The following is a 17,770-nucleotide window of genomic DNA, read 5'->3' as shown; positions in this document are numbered from 1 at the left end:
AGAACAAAAGAGTTGAGAAAAGATAATAAAATAATTGATAGATAATTTTTTATAATTGAAGATATAAACCTTCAGATTTGAACCCTCAGTAAAAAATTTTTTAAAAGAATCCAGACATATCATCTTAAAATTTCAGCACAATAAAGATACAAAGAAACTTCCACAAGTTTCCTGGGAACTTGTTCAATAATTAAAAAAAAAATCAGATATTTTTGTCTTCTATAGTGGAGGCTAAAGAACAGTGGGGAGATTAAATCTGGGAGAACAGAGAAGAGAAGAAGGAAATGAAGGAATGATTCAGGGACTCAGAAGAAGGAAAGAGAAGACTTTTTGATGTGCATGTAGAAAGAATGTTACCTTTTTCCCATCTTTCATTGAAATAGCCCTCATTTTAAAAAAAAAATTCACTGGTTTTTTTTTTTTTTTTGGAGAGGTTTTTGTCACAGGGTGCATGCACTCGCCAGACAGACAGAGAGAGACAGACAGACAGAAAGCAAGAAACCACCCCCCAGGAGGTATGGCCATGCCACAGTCCCTTCTCTTCCATTCTCCTCTTGGGATCTCGGGCACGCACGCACACATGCCTAGCGTGAGTTTTAAGCCACCGGGTCCGGGACGTGAACCGTGGTGGACTACGTGGGAGTCCAGCAACATAACCATTACGCTAACTGCTGGTCCCTCCAACATTCTTTAATTACAAATCAAATTCAAGTTTCCCTTTGGCTGTGCCCTCTATCCCTCTAGCTGAAAGGATCTGTCCCTCATCTTCACCCTTCGGTCCTGTCGGACATAATGTATCACATAAAGTAGAATTTTGTAGTTATTAGTAACTATGGTTTATCTTTTCAAACCATAGTCAAATTTCTTTGAAGTTCAGGAGTATGTGTTTTTGTTTTTGTTTTGTTTTGTTTTTAGAGAGATTTTTGCTATAGGGCACATATGCTCACTGGAGAGACAGAGAGAGAGAGAAACAGAGACAGAAAATCCCTTGAGAACACATGCACATGCACCTGCTATGAGTTTTAAGCTGCCAGGTTTGGGACTCAAATTGTGGTTGACTATGTGGGGGTCCAGCAACATAACCATCACACTACCTGCTGGTCCTTGGGGGAATGTTTTACTCAGATTGAAACAGCCTAGTAAAGTGACATATACTATTTTTTTTTTTAATCAATTTATTTTCAAGATGGGGCAGCTTCAACAGTTTTTTCATGCCACAATGCACCCCAAAACTCGGAATCGTCCCTTATAGGTCCAGCATGAAAGAGTTAGTTAATTAATTAAAAATTAATTTAAGGCCATTATATTTCTCATTTAATTAATTTTACCAGACATTAACTGTACTTGAACATTTTCATCCATATAGAAACTACTTTTTTTGATTATTATAGATTCAGGTAAACTATTCTGATGGACCAATTAATTGTATTAACCTTGCCTCATCCTCTCTAATCCCAGTCCTGATGTAAATGATTCAGATTTGTAGGTCTGGCTCATAATTATCCACCAGCATAAATCTTTTCAGTGAGATACGGCCTGCCTGTAACATTCCATTCTGAAGAATTCTCTTTATCATGCCTGGCATGTGACCTGCAAGACTGGTGTTATAAGACAACAAAGGAAACATGCATAATAAAGCTTGCTAGAAAGAAATTTAATGTGAAAAAAAAACATATTTTATCTTTACAGGTGGCTGGTTATTGCATCTTGTCATGAAATCTAAATGATGTACTTGGTTCTGAAGTGTATTTGAAACAATAAAGGGCTTGTACAGTCATCAGATACAATGTTTTGCTTCTGCATTTAATTGACTTCCAGAGTCAATGATAATCATAATCCAAACAAACATGTTAATATACTGTTGTTCTATAAAATTACCTACAGTGGGATACCATTGTAATTTTATTTTGTTATCTCATCTTGGAGAGACCATCTGGATTATTTAATTCAATTAATGCATGCATCTCTTATCCAAACAATTGATGACACAACTAGATTTAGATCTTTGTGAAAAACACTGAATATAATTCAGACCAAGCTTAAAACAACCAGCTAAATTGTTTCATGTCCTCATGTGCAAAACATTTTTTTCAACATTTTTTTCCTTTTTTTGCCCTAGGGTTATAGGTGAACAAAGTAGATAAAACATCTTCCCTAACAGAGCTTCCATTCTAGTAATTTTGGTTTTAAGAAAGAATAATGACAAAAAGAGGAATATAAGAGGCAAAAGTAGCCCAAGGTTAAAAAAAAAGGGGGGGGCATGGAAAGTACATTCAATTTGCATTTTTAAAATAAAGCATTAATCACATTAGTAGAAAAAGACGCCCAATTTCTGATTTTAGTTGAACATATTCAAAAGTTTCATCCCAAAGGGATAAAATCTATAGGAACTATATAATTTCCTTGAAATATGTAGATAGTCAGGAGACTGACTCCTCTTTCCTTGCTAGAGGGAAAGATAATTGTGTGAAAAATCCTTTCTTCATGTTTCATTCATTTGTACTCAGAGACGGAATAATATGTGAGAAAGCCTTGGGAAGATGGAGAGAGTGTCAGGAGGAAAGGTGGTATCTGTAGAAATCCAGAAAAGTTAAAGAAAAACGGATGTAACAAAGAGAAGCAAGAGTCACTGAGTACTAATTGCAGCTATTTAAGTTTGACCAGAGACCAACACAGAACTGCTAGAAGTATCTAGAGACAGTTATTGTACAACCCATAGACCCTTGACATTGGGAGTCTACATGGACCCCATTGTACCCTCTGGCTTTGTCTCACTTCTCTTTTTCAGAGCTGAGACTTCATTTCCTACACTTCTTACGTGAATAGTAACCAGATCTTCCCATCTTAGTGATTTCATGAGGCTCCTTGCGATATCCTTTGCTCTGCTATGAGATTCTTTTGATTAATTTTTCACTTGCCTGAATATTTTTTAGTTTGAATCTAATTCTAAACTCCTTCTTGACCATGCTTTTGATCCTTCTAGCTGGAAGATTTGCCCCCCCCTCCACCCCCGGCTTCACCCCTTTGTCTTGTCACTTTGATTTGTTTTGTTTTGCTATAGGGCATGTGCACTCACTGGAGAGAGACAAAGAAAGAGAGAGACAGACAGACAGACAGACAGACAAAGACAGAGAGAGGGAAAGTAAAATCACCCTCTGGGGAGATGGTCATGCTGCAATCCCGTCTCCTCCATTCTCCTCTCAGGATGTTGGGCATGCATACATGTACCTGGCATAATTTTCAAGCTGCTGGATCCAAGACTCAAATCACAAAGTTGGCCATGCGGGATCCAGCTGCCTTCACTTCCCTGCCACCTGCTGGCCCTGTCTTGTTACTTTTATACAGTGTACAACATAAACCTGTATTTTGTAGGTATTAGCAACAGTAGTTTAGTTCTCCAAACCACAGGCCATAGTCAAATTCCCTGCAAGTTCAGGAGTATGTTTTGTTCAAACTGAAACAGGTCGCAAAGTGACCAGTATAGTTTAATGAGTCCCAAACTGAACTACAAATATTGACTGTCGCTCACACTCCCTATTTAAAACTCTTAATTATACTGAATCCCAATTTTTCATCAACACAGCACAGGTGCACATAATGATAATGGTTTAGTCCTACTTCTACTACACAGTGGTTAACAGGATACTTTCAGAATAGTTGGCCTTTATAAATATTTGTTGAATAATGAAAAAATACGTGTCAGGAGTAAATAGTATAGAGTAATAACATGAAAGGTATAAAATATGAATCCAAGAGTGTGTCTCTGTCCGGCACTGACACTTGCTGTACAGGTGTTAGATGTTCCCAGTTTATTTATCTATAGTAGAAATAATAATAAGAGCTAATTCACATTTCATTGTGCATGTGTAATAATTTACAGTGAGACTTTATTTTGAAATTTTTATCTCACTTTGCTCTCTTTACATATTTCTCCTTTCCAATGAGTCCATGCTTATTGAATCAGTAGGCGGATAGAGCAGGGAACATACTTAACATAGCAAAAGAGAATTTTGGGTTTTTTTTTCTAACCCTCAGTGATTTAGAGGCAATTGACAGGGCATAAACGAAGTGGCTGTCTCAGCAGTGAGGACATAGAGGGGCCAGCAAGTGTCATGGTAGTTAAAGGCACTGGACTCTCACATAGCTGAATGCATTTCAAGTCCTAGACCTGGAGACTTGCTTTCTCACTTTCCCTCTCTCTCTCTCCACCTCCTCTTTCTCTCTTATGCAGTTGCTCTCTGGTCAAATTTAAATAAATAAAGTTACATAAAATAATCCTTTAAAATAAAAAAAAAAATGGGGACATAGAAAGAAAACAAAAACTGGAACCAGCAGTTACCATAGTCACTATGTTGCTGACTCCCATGTAGTCGATCGTGGTTCGAGTCCCAGACCCGGTAACTTAAACTCACACCAGGTGCATGTGCATGCATGCCCAAGATCCCAAGGAGAGAATGGAGGAGAAGGGATTGCGGCATGGCCATCTCCTCGGGTTGGGGGGGGAGATGATTTCTCACTTTCTGTCTCTCTGTCTCTGTCTTTCTGGTGAGAGCATGCGTCCTATAGCAAAAGCCTCTCAAAAAAAAAAAAAAGAAAAAGAAAGAAAGAAAGAAAGAAAAGAAAACTAATAAAATTAAAGAGTGAGTCAAAGGTGAGGTATGGAAGAGACATCCATACCTAAGAAAAAGGTTATATGGGACATAGAGACAGAGCAAAACAAAGCTCTTAGACAACCCAATAGAGAACAATGAATGTTATTGATACATCTCAGTATTAACCAGCACAGTCACATGACTCATCAGCCAGAGCCCCTACCTTACTATGTCACTGCATAAGATTCCATGTGTATCACAACACATTTGAAGCTTGGAGAAACCCTGAAGAAAATTGCAGTTAAGTTTCCCATACACTGGGTGGAATTAACATGTGAATATTATAAAAAATACATAACTATTTTTTTGCACACATTTCTTCACATGTGAGAGAACTTTACAAACTTTAAGTTAATGCTAAGTGAGTTACTATCTTAAAACGATGATTAAATGAGGACATTGGGTGTAATTAGAACAGTATCTGTAGTAAGATACATAGTCATTATTGTCACTGTACAACCACTAGAGATCTGCTATAGTTGGAGAGGTTACATATGTATATGAAATGGAAGAGAGAATTGAATGGGAGTTGAGGTCAGTAGGTGGCATGGTAGTTAAGGCATTGGATTCCCACATGGGTGACCACTGTTTGAGTCCCAGACCTGGTGGCTTGAAAATTACAACAGAAAAATGATAGGTAGGTAGATAGATAAATAAATAAATGTTGGGGAAAAAATTGAATGGGAGTCTTTGTCACATGCCTATGTAAAGCTTAAACACAAGCTCATTTACTTGAGTGTTATCTACTATCCCATCTTTGTCTACAAAGAGCTAATGGGTCATGCATTGACACAAAAGTACGTGTAGCACATAAGGCATTCTTGGACAAATGCAACACAAAACCCACTTAAGAAATCACTGATCTCACTAGGGTGTAGAACTACTCAAAGCCTATATAAGTAGCTGTTTCACAAAATGTCTCAAAGAATGTTTTAAATTCATTTAGGTAATTTTCACATCATGCCCACCTCCAAGGTAATACTTGTGAAGACAAAATTTCAGTGACAATTACAAGATGATAAAAATAGAAATTTAATGAGCTGTGACTCAACTCATGAAAAATACCTCCTATAGAATATGGCATTCTAGGGCTAGCAGGTGGCACAAAGGTTAAGGTAGCTGGATACCACATGGCCAACCACACAGTTTGAATACTGAACCCAGCAGTTTTAAAAACACTCTGGGCACATGTGTGTGTATGCTCAAAACCCAGACAGGAGAAAGGATGAAAAGAGAATGCAGAGTGGTCATCTGCTCTAGGAAGTGATTCTCACTTTCCCTTCTCTTTGTCACCGTATGGTAAAACTAATAAAGAAAGAAAGAAAGAATATGACATTCTACAGTTTAACTAAACATTGATTCCAACAGGTAATGCCATAGCCTAATAAATTGCTTTCCATCTTAATAAAAAATTAAAAAAAAAAATCTTCTGTTGAATTATTATTAAATGTACAATAGGGACTTATACTTTTATAACCCATGTACCTATTGTCCATTAGGAATACTATAAACCCATAAACAATTCTCCCTAGATATAATACTTTTTAATTTTATTTTTATTTTCTAGTGAGTTACAGTCTTTTTACACCAAAGAGTCATAGCTACTCCAGCTCTGTACATTACAAAGTTTTGCTATACAAATCTGACAATGTGATCTTTTGAACTTTACTAATCCAAACTGCTTTCTCTATGCCTATCATGACTTTGAGCAATCTAAAAAATTCCTTTCCTATTGACTTATTCAATTCTTATTTATTTATTTTTGGTTGCTTTTTGATCAACAATCTTGAAGAAAAGCAATGCTGAGATTTCTAGTCACTTCTTCATAAATCATTCTTGCTAATCTTTGGATATAATTATAAAATATATTTACATCATAAATTTCCATTTAGCATAATTTCAATGATGACTCATTTTCTTTCTTTTTTTTTTTTTTGAGTTTTTTTTTTTTCTATAGGGCGATGCACTCGCCAGACAGACAGACAGAGACAGAGAGACAGTAAGCGAAAAATCACCGCCCCCGCCCCCAGAGGGGATGGCCATGCCGCAATCCCTTCTACTCCATCTCCTCTCAGGATTTGGGCACGTACACACATGCGCCCAGAGTGAGTTTAAGCCACTGGGTCCAGGACTCGAACCGCAGTCGGCTCTGTGGGAGTCCAGCGACATAGCAATTACGCTAACTGCTGGTCCCTCATTTTCTATTTTAACAAAAGAATTAGGTATTGTTAATCTCAGTTTCAAGTGAAGCCAAGCATTAATATTACTCCCAGTATTGGAGCTAGCAGGTGGCATGGAGGTTTAGACACTCACATGGTCAACTGCAGTTCAAGTTCTGGACCTGGCGGATTGCTTTCTCACTTTCCCCCATCTCTCTCTGTTTCTTTCCGATTAAATTAAAATAATAATGATGATTAGATTAAACAATTCTTTTAAAAATAGCATTTCCAATATAAAACAATTAAATCCACATGTTAGGTTATTGGAAAAGTCATGATGTACTTTTCTATTCAAAAATTGCGTCATGACTTTTCAACAACCCAGTATTTCCCTACTACCAATAGTTGACAAGGTCTAATGTACTAGGTATTCAAAACTAGACTTTTTGTCTATAGATCCTAGGCTCCTTTCACTACATGTTGTTGTTTAGAAACTATTGCTTTCCAGTCTTCTAGCTTCTGATCTCTGCTTCACTCTGCTTTTAAGAAAGATTTATTTCAGGAGCCAACTGGCATATCCTCAATTGGCCAAACCAAGAACAATGAGAGGAACAAAATATATCATATGAGTTATAACCAGTATGTAACATAAATATTCATGAATCCATAATGACATGAACAAATGCTCATTTATTTACATTTTAAAAAATTTATAAATAAATAAATAAGTAGAGTACATTACCCTCCTATGTAGAAGAATGTCAAATAATTTATATAGATAATATTCCATCTCACCCCTTAAGTGTGGACTGTACATGTCTTACTTTCAAAGTGTACAGTATATAAAAGAGAAAAATAACTTCACAGTGGAGAACCTGACAAACACTCCCTGAGCCTCATGACCAACGTCACAGCAAGAGTAATAAGTCATGGTGATAGTAAGCACCTTCAGATGATGTGATGAGACTGTCACTTCATCACTATGACTTTTCTCCCATAAATCTGTATTCCAATGTAATCATAGGAAAAGAAACACACTCTAGTTAATAGGTATTCTGCAACATACCTGGTCAAAACGGTCAAGGTCATCAAGAATAAAGTCATAGAAACAATCACAGTAAGCAGGACACTAAGAAAATATGAAAATTAAATATTGCATCATCAGAAAAGTTATGACTCATCTTTGCATAGAGAATCATAGAAAAATATGACACTTTTCCAATGACTCAATATAATGTAGTATCTAGGATAAGATCCTGAAACAACAACAACAAAAGTACATTCGATAAAAACTAAGAAAATCTTGGGACCAGCAGATGGTATGGGTGATTAAGATGCTGGACTCCCACATGACCAACTGTGGTTCGAGCCCTGACCTAGAAGCTTGCTTTCTTATTTTCTCTCTCTGGTGAGCACATCTGCCATATAGCATATTACAAATAATGATGATAATAATGATAAACAAAATAAAATAAATAATTTATTAAAAAACTAAGAAATCTTAACAAACTATAGATTTGAATGAATTATAATATATCAATATCATCTCATTAATTGTTACAAATGTATAACACTAATAAAGATTGGTGATGATAGCAGAAACTAGGTGCTAGTATAGAAATTCTTTGTACTATCTTTGTAATTTTTCTGTAATTCTACAAGTATTATAAAATTATTTCAAATATCTAAAAATGGCATATTCTCTTTCTGTGTAATTATTTGCACATCCTTCTACTACTGTGTCTGCTTTTATTGTCCTAAATAACATTCACAGAATTTTTGTTTTTACTTTAATCATTCTTATTATTCTTTTGACTTCCTTCCACCAAAATCAAAAAAACTCTTCATTTTTCAAAAGCGGTTGACAATATGAGAAAAAGAGGACCAAGGTTTGAGGCCCATCTTGCTCTCTTCTCAAGCAGAAAATGCCAAGTCTTGCCAACCACCAAGTCCAATGGAAGCTCCCCACAGAAATAGCAAATCCACTTTAAAGATTTATTTACAAAGAGAAACCCAAATCCCTTTCCACCTAACTGCCCCAGCTGCAGGGAATCACCACAAAGAGCTTAATCCCTTAACAGTGTAATCAATTCCAAACTGAAAATTTCATTTTGCTTTTAAAAGATTAGCATTGCCCAGTTATACTTTCTTCATTTGATCTACATAGATTTAAAATAGATACTGGCTTGTCTAAGCAGTTTTATTGATTAGAACATTAATTCATGTAAAGGGCAGGGAAGGTTAGTTTGAATACATTGTTTGCTTTTTTAGAGTAAACTCTAAATGTGGATAAAGACAAAAGCCTGAGGGATTTGGAAATGTATTAAACAGGACAGATAGTAGCAGCAATCTGAGTATTAAGACCCCATAAAAGCGGAAAAATCTCTCAACGCTACTTTCGTAAGGAGGTTCTGTTGGCCTAACCACAATAGCACAGGTAGTGGGGCACCACTCTAGTGCTGGAACCACATGGAAGACCCCAGTTTGCATTCTGGGCCAAACTAAAATGCACAGACTACTCGCCCACAATCATGTCTGGATGGAAGTCTGGAAAAAGTGGGTGGATAATCAGTGTGATATGACCCTTTAAAAGATGCCTGCTTCTCTATATCTATATTTTCTGAAATGAAATGAATAAACTTTTAAAAAAAATAAGATTTTGTTTCCGGGAAGAAACTTCTTGATATATTTGATGCTGTCCTAGCCATATTTTAGAAGTTTAAATTCCATTTGATCGCACAGTGGTGAGTTGACTTTCTTTAAGGGTTTTATGGTCACTGCCAAGTCACCAACTGTCTTCTATAGCTTTGAGGCCCCTCTGATAAAGGAGACTTGGAAAAAGGGTAGGCAAGTGGGTGGGATGGGACGGCAAAGAAATTGACTCCTCACCGCCTGTCATAGTCAGAACAGCTCGATGGTGCAGGAGGGAGTCTTTGAGATCCTCTCACAAGTCAGACTACAAAGATTCAACTGCCAGAGAGAAAATGCATTTACAAAAGACAGCTCTTACATTTTTAAGAATTCTGAAAAGAGGCAAAAGTTCAAGAGCTGCCAGTTCTTGTTTCCTCTGTACCAGCTTCCCTCAGTGTGCTGTTTATGTAAGACCGTTATACTCCAGGTATAAGGCTCTAGCTTTTGCCTATAATCAATGACTTGAGGGACAAAATAGTAAGAAGAGGAAGTATCCCTGTGGCTTTGCATTCTATAGTATAACTCAGTGTTTCTCAAAGTTTAATGTGTATAGGAATCACCTGGCATCTTCTGAAAATGCAGGATCTCTCTCTCTCTCTTTTGGAGAGAGATTTTTGCCATAGCGACTAGAGAGACAAAGAGACAGAGAGCGAGGAATCACTCCCCAGGGGGGGATGGCCATGTTGCAATCCCTCCTCCTCTGTTTCTGTTTTCCTTTTGGGATCCTGAGCACGCACGCACAAGCACCCAGCGTGAGTTTCAAGCCGGTTGGTCCAGGACCCAAACCCTGATCAACTATGTGGGAGTCCAGTGATGTAACCACTACGCCATCTGCTGGTTCCTGCAGGATTTCATTTTTAAAAAATCTGGCACTGGCACCAACAGTTAGCGTAATGGCTATGTTGCTGAACTGTCATGTAGTCGACCACAGTTCGAGTCCCAGACCCGGTGACTTAAACTCATGCCAGGTGTGTGTGCGTGTGTGCCCAAGATCCTGAGAGGAGAATGGAGGAGAAGGGATTGCAGTGTGGCCATCCCCCCTGGGGGATGATTTCTTGCTTTCTGTTTCTCTTTCTTTGTCTTTCTGGCAAGCGCATGTGCCCTATAGCAAAAATCTCTCCAAAAAAAGAAGAAAAAAAAATCTGGCACTCAGACCAGAGAGAGATGCATCTCTAACAAATTTCCTGGATATATTGATGTTGATGGTTTATGAATCACACTCTGAGTGGCAAGAGTGTAGCTAACCCACTTACAAGCACACAAAGAGAGAATTTGAATGTGCAAGTTTTGGGAATATCTGAGGGAGCTCAGTGGACTACCTGTCTTTTAAAATATCAACACAAATTCTTCTCCCAATCCTCTATTTATTTAAACTCTTTTTAATGCTCATTTCTCTTCACATATGTCAAGTTAAAACACCTTTAACAACTTCTTTTATCTTAGAGGGTCTTTCTTTTATATCCTCTGAATAAATATATATGTTTGGACATGTTCTATGAATTTTAGCTTTTTCTAACTGGCCTCTACTGACTTATTTTAAAAATTAATTTATCTACCCTTTCTCTACCCTCATCTTTAGCATAATTTATTGTTAAGACTATACCTGTCTGGGCCAGTATGTAGTGTAGTAATTAAGTCGCTGAACTCCCAAATGGCTGACAGAGGTTTGAGTCTTGGGCCTGGCAGCTTAAAAATCATGCTGGGTGCATGTACATGCATTCCTAAAACCTTAGGAGGAGAACGGAGGAGAAGGGATTGTAGCATGGCCATTCCCTCTGAAGGGTGATTTCTCACTTTACCTCTCCCTGCCAAGTACATGTGCTCTATGACAAAAAACTCGGGTGGAAATAAAAGATTATATCTATCTTCTATATAACATTAGGTTTATGTCATAAAACACCCTTCCACAGGCCCAACATTAGAAGGTGCCTGCTTAATTTCTGGAATTCCCAAATGACTAACAGTGCAATGTGGTAAGCAACTGAGGATTATTAAAAACAAAATGAAAAACAAAAACAAAATAAAATAAACCTTCTAGAAATCCTGGATAAGTATGCAGGTAGGTTAGTTTTGTTTCATGTTTAAAATTAAATTAGTGGGTATTGTGAATCTGTGGGGCTTTTGAATTATTTTATTCTTAGATGTGAGAATAAGCACATATAACTAAGGAATAAGTAAATACTGATTTCTGATTTCTTATTCTTTGTGTGAAAGTCATACACCCAAAGTTGAGGAAATTTGAAATGATGTAGAGAACATGCCTGTGTTGATTGTTATGTTGTTATTATTTCCTTGTATGCTACAGTTTAGTGTAGAGTTCTGAAGATGAGAGTTCAAAGTGGTTGATTATGGAATCCAAGTAGGTCTTCTAAGTGGCTTTGGTTTTTCTAACACCAAAATCAGAACTGTCAAACAAGGTAGTCGGGAAAGTCATGACATAGTTTTCTATGCACAAAAGCATCATGACTTTCCCAACAACCCGATATCTGTTTCCTCCCTATTCTGCCATGCTGGCCTAGTGAACCAATTTCATATATTACCACTTGAGCATCCATTGTCTGTATCCATTATAAGAAACTTGGTTTGTTAATTTTTAGAGCTGCCTAAAATGTACTACTAACCACTGCATTATAGTATGCATATTTCTCATACAGAATTGTGTGTTACCAAAATATCAGAAAATGATTGATTTTCTCTGCTATAACACTTAGATTGCTTCTCAGATATCCTCAGAGGGCTCATTTTCAAATCCCAGTTTTGGACAAAATACTGCTCTTCTGTCCTTCACTGATGACATTGAAATAAAATTACTGTGATCCAAGAACTAGAGAAATATGGTATGTTTTTAAAGAAAGGCCAATTTTGCAACAACTGAGAGGGAGTGTGGAAACACTGCTGTGCCAATGTCAAAACCAGCCCGTCTTTAAATCCTATCCTTTCTGTAATGCAGAGCAGCCTTCATGAGAGTTGTACTTCCCTCATGTCCTGAAGCCAAACTTAAAAGTTTAATCCCACATGAGCAAGGAATAAAATCCTTTATAAAAATAACTTCTGGCCAAAAGATTCTACTGTATATATATGTTAAAAAAATAGAGAAAGGGGAAAAAAGCAAACAGTAAAAGGTATAGTAAGCCAACAGAATTCTTCCCACTGTATGCTTACCACCTAGCATGCAAGGATTCTGAGTAGCCAAGTGTCAAACTATATTGAGAAGAAGCAATGGGTCTCTGGCGCTTACAAATTCAATTTCATTAAACAAGTATTTATTGAGTGTTTTCCATGTGCTCAGCAATGTTTTAGACACTATGGAAGAAACAAGGGAAGGATAAGACAGCTACTACCCTGAAGGAGTTTGCAATCTTGTTGAAGAGCTTTCTCTGGAAAACAATTTGCTGCTGAATGAGTAAGAAATACACATGATTCAAAACACCCTGTGGACAGAAAACCTATTCACATGTCATCCAGATGTCATTTTAATGAAAGCTCAACCACCTCGTTTTTAATTTACCAGAGGAATCAATCCAGAGCACACGTATGTCTTTAGCCTTGTCCACATTTCACATGGATTGTTCTAAGCAAACGAACTGGCTTCCAAACCCAGAATGCTGCTGATGAAATGTGCTGGAGCTGCTTGCATTGCTCTTTGACCTTGTCTGTCAAATATAATAGTCATTTTTAATTTTTTTAAAGAAAAATGCATTATCACTGCATACCATTTTGATGATGTATTATACTTACACATCATTGAAGAGGCAGTTTGATGTGATGATGTACAGACATGCAATAGATCATAACTCTGAAAGAGTAAGAGGAGTGGTACCCTGGAGATTCATAAGCCCTGATACTATTCATAGAAGAACAGGCAAATGATTAATTTGAATTGTCTGGACAGTAACTGGGCTGACAAAAAGACTTTTGATCCTTTCCAAATGTAAAAATAGTTACATTAAAAACACTTTCTTGGGCCAGGTCTATGGTGCAGTGGTTATGCACTTCTCTAGAACAGCTGGATCCCATATGGTTACCAGAGTTGGAATCCCTGGCCCAGTCAGCCTGTAGCATATCAAGCATGTGGGTGAGTGTCCAAGGTCCCACACACTGGAGGACTGGAAGCTGGAGATCTCAGTGTGACCAGAACCTATAGAGGGTGCTTATCTTGCACTTCCTAAACTCTCTCTCTCTCTCTCTCATGTACACTTGTATATACCCTACAATAGATAAAGAAAATATTATCTTTTTAAAAAACGTTCTCTTAAGGACAGTAGGTGGTATGGTGGTTAAAGTGCTGGACTTCCACATGGCTGACCACAGTTAAAGTCCCAGACCTGGTGGCTTGAAAATCACACAAGGTGTGTGTGCATGTTTGCACAAAATCCCAGGAGAACAATGGAGGGAAAAGAATCGGTGGCATCGCCAAACCCTCTTGGGTATGTTTCTCAGTTTCTCTCTCACTGTATCTCTCTGCCTCTTTCAAGCAAGCATACACATCCTATGGCAAAAACTTAAAAAAAGTAAAAGTTTTCTTATAATTACCAAAGGCAGTATAAGGCATCCTATGGTGATGGAACTGTTCAGTATCTTCACTGTGATGGTGCATACATAAATCTGAATGACTAATAATCTATAGAGTTTACACCCATGTGCCTGACGTATACACACAAATGAGTTAGACTACAATAATCTGTGTAAGATGGGCAGAGTATTTTACCATTGGAGGAAACTGGGTAAAGTGTACACAAAATCTGTTTGTATTATTTCTTACAAATGCATGTGATTCTATAATTGTCTTGATAAAAATTTCAACAGAAATTTATTTTTAAGAGGTTCTTGCCTTAAGGTATATGTGCTTGTAGGAAAGAGACAAAGACGATGAGAGGGAAAGTTAGAAATCACCTTCCCCCCCACCAGGATGGCCATGCCGCAATCCCCTCTCCTCCATTCTCCCAGGATCTTGGACATGCACACACATGAGACTGATGTGAGTTTCAAGCCACCAGGTCTGGGGCTCAAACCATGGTCTACTAGGTGGGAGCCCAGTAACATAACTGCTACACCATCTGCTTGCTCTTCAAAAGAAATATTTTTAAATGTTTTGTCAGATGCAGTATAATCAAAAAAATTAGAAAGCTCATTTTTTTATACATATATATGATCAGTTATTTAATTAGGTTCTTGGCAAAAAAAATCTAGACCACCAATTTGTGAGGATAAACTCCATTTGTAAGGGCAAACACGGATCACAGGTAGCCCTGGAGCTGAGGAACAGCTTTGATTTTTGGTAAAATTTGCGAATCCACAGCTTTCTGATCCATCTTGCGCTGTTCTGAAATCTCGTATTCCTCCTTCTCTGTGTTGAAGATCTCACCTTCCTGACGTCTGGGCTTCACGTCTGGGCTTCCACAGTTTCTTTTTCTTGAAGTAAGCATTGGTAAGGTGCTTTGGGATTTTTACTTTGCTAATATCAATTTTCGTGGAGGTGGCAATGACAAATTTCTGGTGTGTTCTACGCAGTGGAACTTGATTGAGAATCAGCGGTCCAGTTACAAGTAGCAAGCCACTGCTCAGCTGCTTCAGGAAAACCACTCTCTTGCCTCTGTGGCATCCAGTGAGGATGATCAGAATGGTCTCAGGAGTGATGCTGGCTCACAGCTTTCTCACATGTTGAATGAAGGGTTTTTGCCTTTTGACGCACATCTTCAGTGGGATAATACCTAGGCATTTTGCGCAGTTTAACCACCCAGGTACCACCATTCTTGTCTCCACCAACTAGTTTTGTGACAGTCGCAAGAACCTTCTCCTTTTTCTTATCGATCCTGGATTTAGTGGCCGAGTATTTCCTCTTGTACGTGGCCTTCCTGGAATACATGGCAGACCAGGAATATCTGCCGATGCCCTGGACTAGGACAGGGTTTCAGCTGTAATAGGGCTTCCCCTTCTTGGGCTTTTTAGCCTTGGGGTCACCCTTTTTAACCTTGCCACTGGCATCAGCCTTCTTGGCTTCAGGTTTCTTCTCCTTAGTATCCTGCTTTGCAGCTTTATGCCTGCCATTGTGTATAGTGGGAAGAAAGCTCAATTTTTATAATATGACCAAAATTTTCTTCTCTTTAGGACATTATGTTTAAAAAAAAATCCCAAACACTTTTTTTTAACTCCTATTCTACAGGGAGATACTGGTAAATATTTAACATTAACCCTCACACTGTTACTCAAATAACACCTAACTACTGTTCAATATAAGGTAAAGGTTCTCTTTAACAAAAGAAGTTAACTGAGTTTTAGGGATTTTAGAAAAGTGTTTCCATCTGCATATACAAACATGAGAAGTCTCAGTGTTGTATTTTATTATAAAACATGCCAGCTTATGAGGGTAAGGCCTGTAAATGCAAATTTAAGTAAGTTTAGATGAAAGTCTGAAGGTGAAATCCATGTACAGGTTTCTTCAGATTTAGAGTTCCTGTGATAGAGGGTACAACTATTTGACATCAGATAGACCTTTGGTTAAGCACACATATTCATAAATAGTAATTTTTAAGTGCAACTGAGTTTATTTCTGGACTGTATAGAAACTAAAGAATGGTTTACTAAGTTATGATGATGTTAGTTGAAATAAATGGTTTCACCTACTAGAAATAGAATGAAGATGAACAAGTACAAGGGATATACTTATTAAATACAGAGTGAGCAATGTAATGGCACCAAGAATATAAAATATGGAAAAGATATTCTCTTCAATAAATGATTTTGAGAAATCTGATATCCACAGGCAAAAGAATAAAATTAGACCTTTTTCTTGCACTATATTAAAATTGCCTCAAAACAGTTAATATACAAAAGTAAGACCCCAAATTGTAAAATTTCTGGACACAAACATGGGGGAAAACCTTTTTGAAATTGGTGTTTGGCCATGATTTTCATATATGACACCCAAAGCTTAAGCAACAAAAGAAAAAAAAATAGATAAGTGGTATGCATTAAAGACCTTCTGCATAGCTGTAGGAGTGTGACTGACTTGCCCCATTTCTTAAAGATTGATACATGTTTTTTTTTCACTCCATTTCTCCTATCCATGCTGTGGTCACTTAGGATAACAATCTGTTTTAACTCCCCAACCCAGCTGGTCATTTTGAAGACAGACTGATTCTGAGCTTTTGAGGCAAGTACATTCCTAACCCAGGTGTAGTACCTTTAAATTCCTTTTAAGGGACCAGCATATCCGTAATGTTGGTGAATGCCCACGTCGTCAACCGTGATTTGAGTTTTGGACCTAGTGGCTTAAACTCATGCTGGGTGCATGTGCCTGTGTGCCTAAGATCCTGAGAGGAGAATGAAGGAGAAGGGATTGTGGCATGGCCATCCCTCCTGGGAAGTGATTTGCCTTCTGTCTGTCTCTTTCTTTCTGGCAAGCAAGTGCACCCTATAGCAAAAACCTCTTGTTAAAAAAAAAAAAAAAAGAAACCAAAAAGTTCTGTTTTGTGTCCAGCAGATGGCATAATGGTTACATCCCTGGATGCCTACATAGTCAACTGCAGTTGGAGTCCTGGAACGAGCAACTTAAAACTCACGCCAGGCGTGTGTGTGTGTGTGTGTGTGTGTGTGTGTATGTGTGTGTGTATATACCCCAAACTCCCAAGAGGAGAAGGGATTGCAGTGTGGCTGTCCCCCCTGGAAGGAAGGTGATTTCTCGCTTTCTATCTCTCTGTCTTTGTCTCTCCAGTGGGCACAAGTACCTTATAGCAAGAATCTCTCAAAAAAAAAAAGAAAGAAAGAAAAAAAAAAAATCCCACTTTGCTCCAGGGTGGGGTGGCTTTGGGATGGCAGCAGATGGCAGAGTACAGAGTATAGCAGAAGAGCTGTGGGGTTGAAGCTGCACTGTATTGGAATCACCATCCATCTGACCCTTTCCTGCATGTGAGTTTACCCTCTAATTAAACCCCCCCTAGAGTACTTTATTGGAGTTTTTCCGATTTTAAGTCTCGCTAATCCTACCTTTGAACAATAACAAAGAAAACAACAGAATAAACAGTAAAACATATAAAATGGGAGAAAATATTTGCAAACTATATATCTGGTAAGGGATTAACACTCAAAGTATACGAGAAACAACAAATCAATAGCAGAACAACAAAAAACCCTATTTAAAAATGGGCAAAGGACTTGAATAGATAGTGCTCCAAAAAAGACATACAAATGACCAACAGATACTTGAAAACATGCTCAATATCACTATTCAGGGTAATGCAAAGCAAAAGATTACAACTATAAACAGAA

This window comes from Tupaia chinensis, unplaced genomic scaffold (assembly GCF_000334495.1).
Source record: "Tupaia chinensis unplaced genomic scaffold, TupChi_1.0 Scaffold145889_1, whole genome shotgun sequence".
NCBI lineage: Eukaryota > Metazoa > Chordata > Mammalia > Scandentia > Tupaiidae > Tupaia > Tupaia belangeri.
Note: the sequence above shows the minus strand (reverse complement) of the source record.